This window comes from Spinacia oleracea, chromosome 1 (genome assembly GCF_020520425.1).
Source record: "Spinacia oleracea cultivar Varoflay chromosome 1, BTI_SOV_V1, whole genome shotgun sequence".
Lineage (NCBI taxonomy): Eukaryota > Viridiplantae > Streptophyta > Magnoliopsida > Caryophyllales > Amaranthaceae > Spinacia > Spinacia oleracea.
Genome location: NC_079487.1, coordinates 71,163,848 through 71,169,847, shown reverse-complemented (window position 1 = coordinate 71,169,847; position 6,000 = coordinate 71,163,848).

Genomic DNA, 6,000 nt, shown 5'->3' with positions numbered 1-6,000 from the left:
TTGCTAGACTCGAAAATTGAAAGACAGACTCTGGACCTGGACAAAGACACTAATCGTAAAGATAGTTCTCAGGGTATTCCCAGACATTTGTGCCATAATCGTCATAATCATCGAAGACGGGGCTGCATGCACAGACTTTCAGGACTTGGTCCCAGACTTGATTCCATGTGCTGTAAGGAAATGCGGCGAAGCTGCCCTTGCATGAAGTGTTGAGCCCTAAGAGAAACATTCTCACCATTTTGCCCTCTGGAAGCTCGGGCTGAATTGTACGAGCATAGTTTGCCCATCTGTGGTAGTATTCTTGAATGCACTCATCCTTTTCCTAGCGTACAGCCGACTTTTGCTTGAAGAGAGTGTCTCGGAAGCTTGAACCTTTGAGGGTGAGGCAGGCAGGGCCATCTAGTATTTCCTCGAACCAAGGCTCTCCGAATAGTAGGTCGAAGTTAGTAGGCACATCGATTACCAGGAACTCAGCATTGTCGTAATAGGTGTCAAAGGAGAAAACCAGCTCAAGGACTCCCAAGACTTTGTATGTGACACCCTGGAGTTTAACAGTTTGTTGGGCACTCAACATGAGATCGTACTCGGAGAACCCTAAAGCCTTCACGGTGGTGAGTGGATAGATGTTCTCTTGATTGTCGGTGGTTACCCTAGGTTCGGGGATCACCCAGTTTTGAGCACTTGGAAGTAGATGGCAAAAGCTTGGAACCATAAGCTCGTAGCCTGGCTTGCATATTGTGGAGATCAGATTGCATGGAAACTCCTCTTCTTCATCTTCGCAGTCATAGGAGATGGCTTGTACAGAGGGGGTTTGCTTAGCCACTGGGGGTAAGGTCTTGTTGTCGACCATATTCTGGATCAAGTGCTTGAGCTTGTAGCAATCTTCGATGTCATGACCCTTCCCTTGATGATATTTGCAATGAGCTGTCGGATCCCAACTCTTAGATCTTTTGTCAACTGGAGGATGGGGTGTTGGTCCGATTGGTGCTATGACTTGTTTTTTGACCAGCCGATCAAACGCCTCACTGTAAGACATCCCGAGGTTTGTGAAGACTCTTTGGGGCCTGCCTTGATAGTTGCGCTGGTTAGCATTGCTCTTGAAGTTGTTTGATTTTGGATCTTGAGGAGCCTCTAGGGCGTTAACCTCATGAACTTTGTGTGTTGCTTCAGGTCTCTTCCCCTTCCATTTTTCAGTTTGCGGAGCTGGGGCTGCGGGTGCTTTCATCAGGTCATCCTCTATGTCGACCCCGATGTCGTAGGTTCTCTTGAAACTTTCTAAGCCTAGGTACTTCATGTGAGCATTGTACTTTGGAAGAAGACCGGCAATGAAAATCATGACTAACTCTCTCTCTCGGAGGGCTGGGTTACCATTTGGGATGCCATTTCCCTACATCGGTTGAGGTAAGTAGTGAAACCTTCCTGAGGCCCTTGCCTGAGAACTTCCAGTTCCCTTAGAGTGGTTTGAAGTTGAATGTTGGGTTGATATTGCTCCATGAATGCTCGAGCAACTGCCTCCCATGTATTTGTTTGATGACCTTGAGTGAATAGTACCACTTCTGGCAGACAGGTTCCAGAGACATAGGGAATACCACTGGGTATAGCTCGAGTTCGACCCCCTTCATGGCCATTGTAGCTCTGAAATTCTTGAGATGGTACTTGGGATTGTCAGTTGATTTGAACTTTGGAATGTCATTGGCGGAGAATTTGTCTGGCAGATTAGCCTTCCCCTTGAGGTTGTCCTCCATTGAGGTATCAAAGTAGTTCTCTTGATTGGTAAACTTACTGATAAGACTCTCGATCTTCTTGGTTAAGTCATCAGTGGGCGCGCCCTGTTCTACGACACCCAATCGTTTGCTTATGGTCTCCACATTGGTATTGAGGCTGGTGAAGGCCGCTAGGAGTTGAGCGAGTTGATCGGAGGCAGACATTTGGATTGTTTCTTGAATGGGACTGGGAGTTTGATTTGTAGGAGATGAACTGGTTGCTCGTTCGATGCCGGCTATGAGGGAAGCTAGGGATGATGGATTCCTTTTCAACCTTTCTCCTCTTCGACGAACCCACAGGATCTTCGGACTCCTAGTTAGAACATACCAGATGATTTTAGAACTTGGACTTCCCGACACATGATATGACATGAATGCAATGAATGAGACCTAGACTTGACTCTAAGTGTCACTCCGAAGATTCGGGATTTTGGATTTTGTACTTGTATTCGGGATTTGCAACCCGTTGGAAATGTTTGAGAGGAGCGTTCATTCTTTTGTGAAAGTTGGCTCTTGTACTAGAACTTGGAATGTCGAAAAGGAATATTTCGACCTATTGGAAATTGGACTTATTTGAAGGGGATTTCAACCCTGCTCGAGAATTTGGAAATTGGACTTGTACTAGGAATTTGAATTTTGTATCATTTAAAGGGAATTTCAACCCGTCAATATTTCAGGGGGATTTCAACCCATTGGACTTGGAGTATTTGAAGGGAATTTCAACCCGATTGAAAGGGAATTGATTTTGTATTATTTAAAGGGAATTTCAACCCGTTGGAAATATTTGGAATAGGGTTTGTATTATTTTAGGGGATTTTCAACCTGTCAATATTTTAGGGGGATCTCAACCCATGGGAATTGGAGTATTTGAAGGGAATTCCAACCCATTGGAATTTGTACTATTTCAGGGGATTTTCAACCCGTTGGATGGAATCTTGAACTTGTATTATTTCTGGGGAGTTTCAACCAGTTGGAATTTGAATTTGACTCGAAGTTTGAATTTTGAAATGGAAAAGGACGCATTTTGTATGTAGAACATGAAGCTTCGTATTTGGAAAATCCGGCATTATGTTGCCGTGGATTTGAGACATTGAAGTTTTGAGCATAGGACTTTAAATTCGAAAGATTGACATGGAATTTGAGGTTTGAAAATTGGAGTTGAAAAGTTGGCATTATGCCGGTCATGAACTTGGCATTTCAACTTTGAGGTTTTGAGAGTTGAAATTGGCGACTTGACTTCGATGCTTGAAGACTTGAATGTTTGAAATAGGAAATCCGGCATGACGCCGTTGGATTTGAGGTTTTTTTACTTTGAAGCTTGAAATTTGGACTAGAAAATCCGGCATTAAGGCGCCATTGGGTTGCATTTGAAAATTTGAGGTTTTGGACTAGAAAGTTTGAATTTGAACTTGAAGCTTGAAGGCTAGGAAATCCGGCATTATGACGCCTTTGGGTTGAATTTGACTCGAAAAATCGATACTTGAGTTTGGAAAATTCGGCATTATGGCGCCGTTGGATTGCATTTTTGAACTTGAAATTTGGAATTTGGACTCGAAAATCCGGCATCATGACGCCGTTGGATTGAATTTTGAATTTGAAACTTGGAATTTGGACTCGAAAATCCGGCATTATGACGTCGTTGGATTGAATTTTGAATTTGAAACTTGGAATTTTGACTCAAAAATCCGGCATTATGACGCCGTTGGATTGATTTTGGCATTTGTGCGTGAGGCGTGTTTAAGGGTTTTGAATTCAAATGGAGTGACACTGCTAAAGACCCTAAAATCGGCGATTTAGATGCATGAGATTTGAATGATGCTCCTAGGGGTTTGGTTTCCTAGTTGGAGGCTAATTGGTTTTGGCAAGCTAGAACTCGAGGTTAGCCATTCACGCGTGCAAAGACGCCCACACAATGCACAAGTAGCACGTTGTCACACTAATCATGAATATGAATGCGACATGCAAAGTTCTCAACCCTAAGGTCGGTCTAAGTTTTGTATGATGCAAGTGGTCGTCTTTGGGTGTCAAAAGGTACTTGGCTAAGAGACGGATCCGGCGACAAGCATTCACATTCCGCCTAAGGGAAGTGTGCATCGGCAGACAGCCTCCATACTTGACATCGGGAATGTCAAGCAAATGCCAAGTTTCGGTAGGCGCGGAAATGGTCACACACTTTGGTCGGGAACCGTATGGAGAGTCACCATTTCGTTGCCCCCGGGGCTAGCCCGAATGTAGAACACATCCGTTTGGGCAAAGGTAGAAATTTATTTTCCACAATATGGTTTTCGAAAAATGCATGAAATGCCTAGAAATTGAAATTGAAATCGTACTTGAATTTATATTTGTAAAGCCCGTTTTTCGGCACTCGATCACGAGGCTTGGGAGCGTCCTTCCAGATGCAAAAATAGACTAACTCCTAACACGAAAAGTTGAGCAAAAGTGGGCGACAAGCCACTGTGAGCCACTGTCCTGGATGCAGGCAGTGGCATTGGGCGCAGGGGCTGCGCCTGGCGCCAATGCTGGCATCCAGTACTTCGGCAGATCACTGGTTGGTTGCTCGAAATGTGCTCGCATTTTCGAATTTGAAACTAGAAAATCCCCAGCGGAGTCGCCAAAATTGTAGGGGGGTTTTTTGATTTCCCGTTCCCTACAAGGGGGGTTTTGTAGGCCGGCCGGCTCGTTTAGAGAACCTTTTGAATTTTTGCACCTCGAAGGAGTCGCCACCAAACTTTATTTAAGGTCTTGTTTGGAAAGACCGCAAATGACTCTATTTTTGGATAAGGCCTTGAATCCTTGAAACGGATGGGTGAGATCCGGGCTCGGGAACGAAAATGCTTATTCGGCGAGCTTTAAAAATATTCAAGTACGTTGGCACAACATTAGTTCGAAAAATAAACCCTAAGATTAGACTATGTGGGTTTGAATTTTAGAGCAAAATAGAATTTCTAATTGTACGGTGGTCACTTTTGCTTTAAAGATTGATTTAAGGAACCTAAGGCCGGTTTGTCCAAAAATATCTTCGTTAAGCGTGATGTAACCTTTGTATTTTGTTGTATTTAGCATGTTGGTGATGAAAGCGATAAAGTACATAAAGCAACATCACAATACTAAATAAAGTGCGGAATTAGTAAATACAAGACCCCCTAGAAAAGGACTAGGGAGTAGGTCCACATTACCTAGAAATGGACTAGGCAAGTAAAGGTGCAGAATTGAAAGTGCGAAATTGAAATTGCGGTATTGAAATTGCGGTATTGAAAGTGCGATATTGAAAGTGCGATATTGAAAGGTGCGATATTGAAATTGCAATATTGAAAGGTGCATAATTGAAATTTGTACTTGGGCACATGAGATTCGAACGCCAAGCGGCTCCTTAAAAATAAGTGCGCCCGACACGAATTCAAAGCCAAAAATCTCAACTTGGGAGAGGTTGCTCAACCCAAATATCCTAGATTTTGCATGTTAAACTTGAAATTGAAAGCTTGAATGTTGAAATATTTGAACTTGAAATGATTGAAATTTGAACTCGAAATGATTGAAATTTGAACTTGAAATGATCTTAGTTTAGGGAAATAACTATGAATAACCCTAAACATGGCAAGATCTTTGAAAATTGAAGACTTGAACTTGTATATTGAAAATGGAGTTTTGAATCTCAAATACTAAACCTTTAAATGTTAAAAGGTGTTTATCGATCTTTGATTACCTCATGTTTGATGGTGATTCTAGCCCAAGAGATGATTGTAAACAACTTTGGACATCCTTGAATCTTTGAAAATTGTATTTTGTATTTTGAAAAAGTTTGTATTTTTGGAAAACATGTGTGATTGTTGCAAGTGGTGTTTTTTTATTGATTAAGAAAAGCACCAACTTTCTAATCATTTGGAAATCAAAGCAACATAGTAGATTCGAATGGGATTCGGATTTACCTAGTTAGATTTAGGCAAGAGCTCCCAATTGCTTTGGATTTTAGGAATTTTGTATGTGTTTTTGAGGAGTTTTGAATTATATTTTGAGACGTAATGTCGAAATTACGACGTTGTATTGTTGTGCTCCCCCTTTTTTCGATGGAAATGAGGGGTATTTATAGGAGGAAATGGTGCAAAACGCCAGCACACGCCAGCGCTTGGCGCCAGGCCAGCGCTGTGCGCTGCTGACGTGGCTTGAATGCCGCCAAAGCAAGGACGGGGAATCGTCCTTGTTTCGTCTTGTAGCGTTGTACCTGTTGTATGAATAGTAC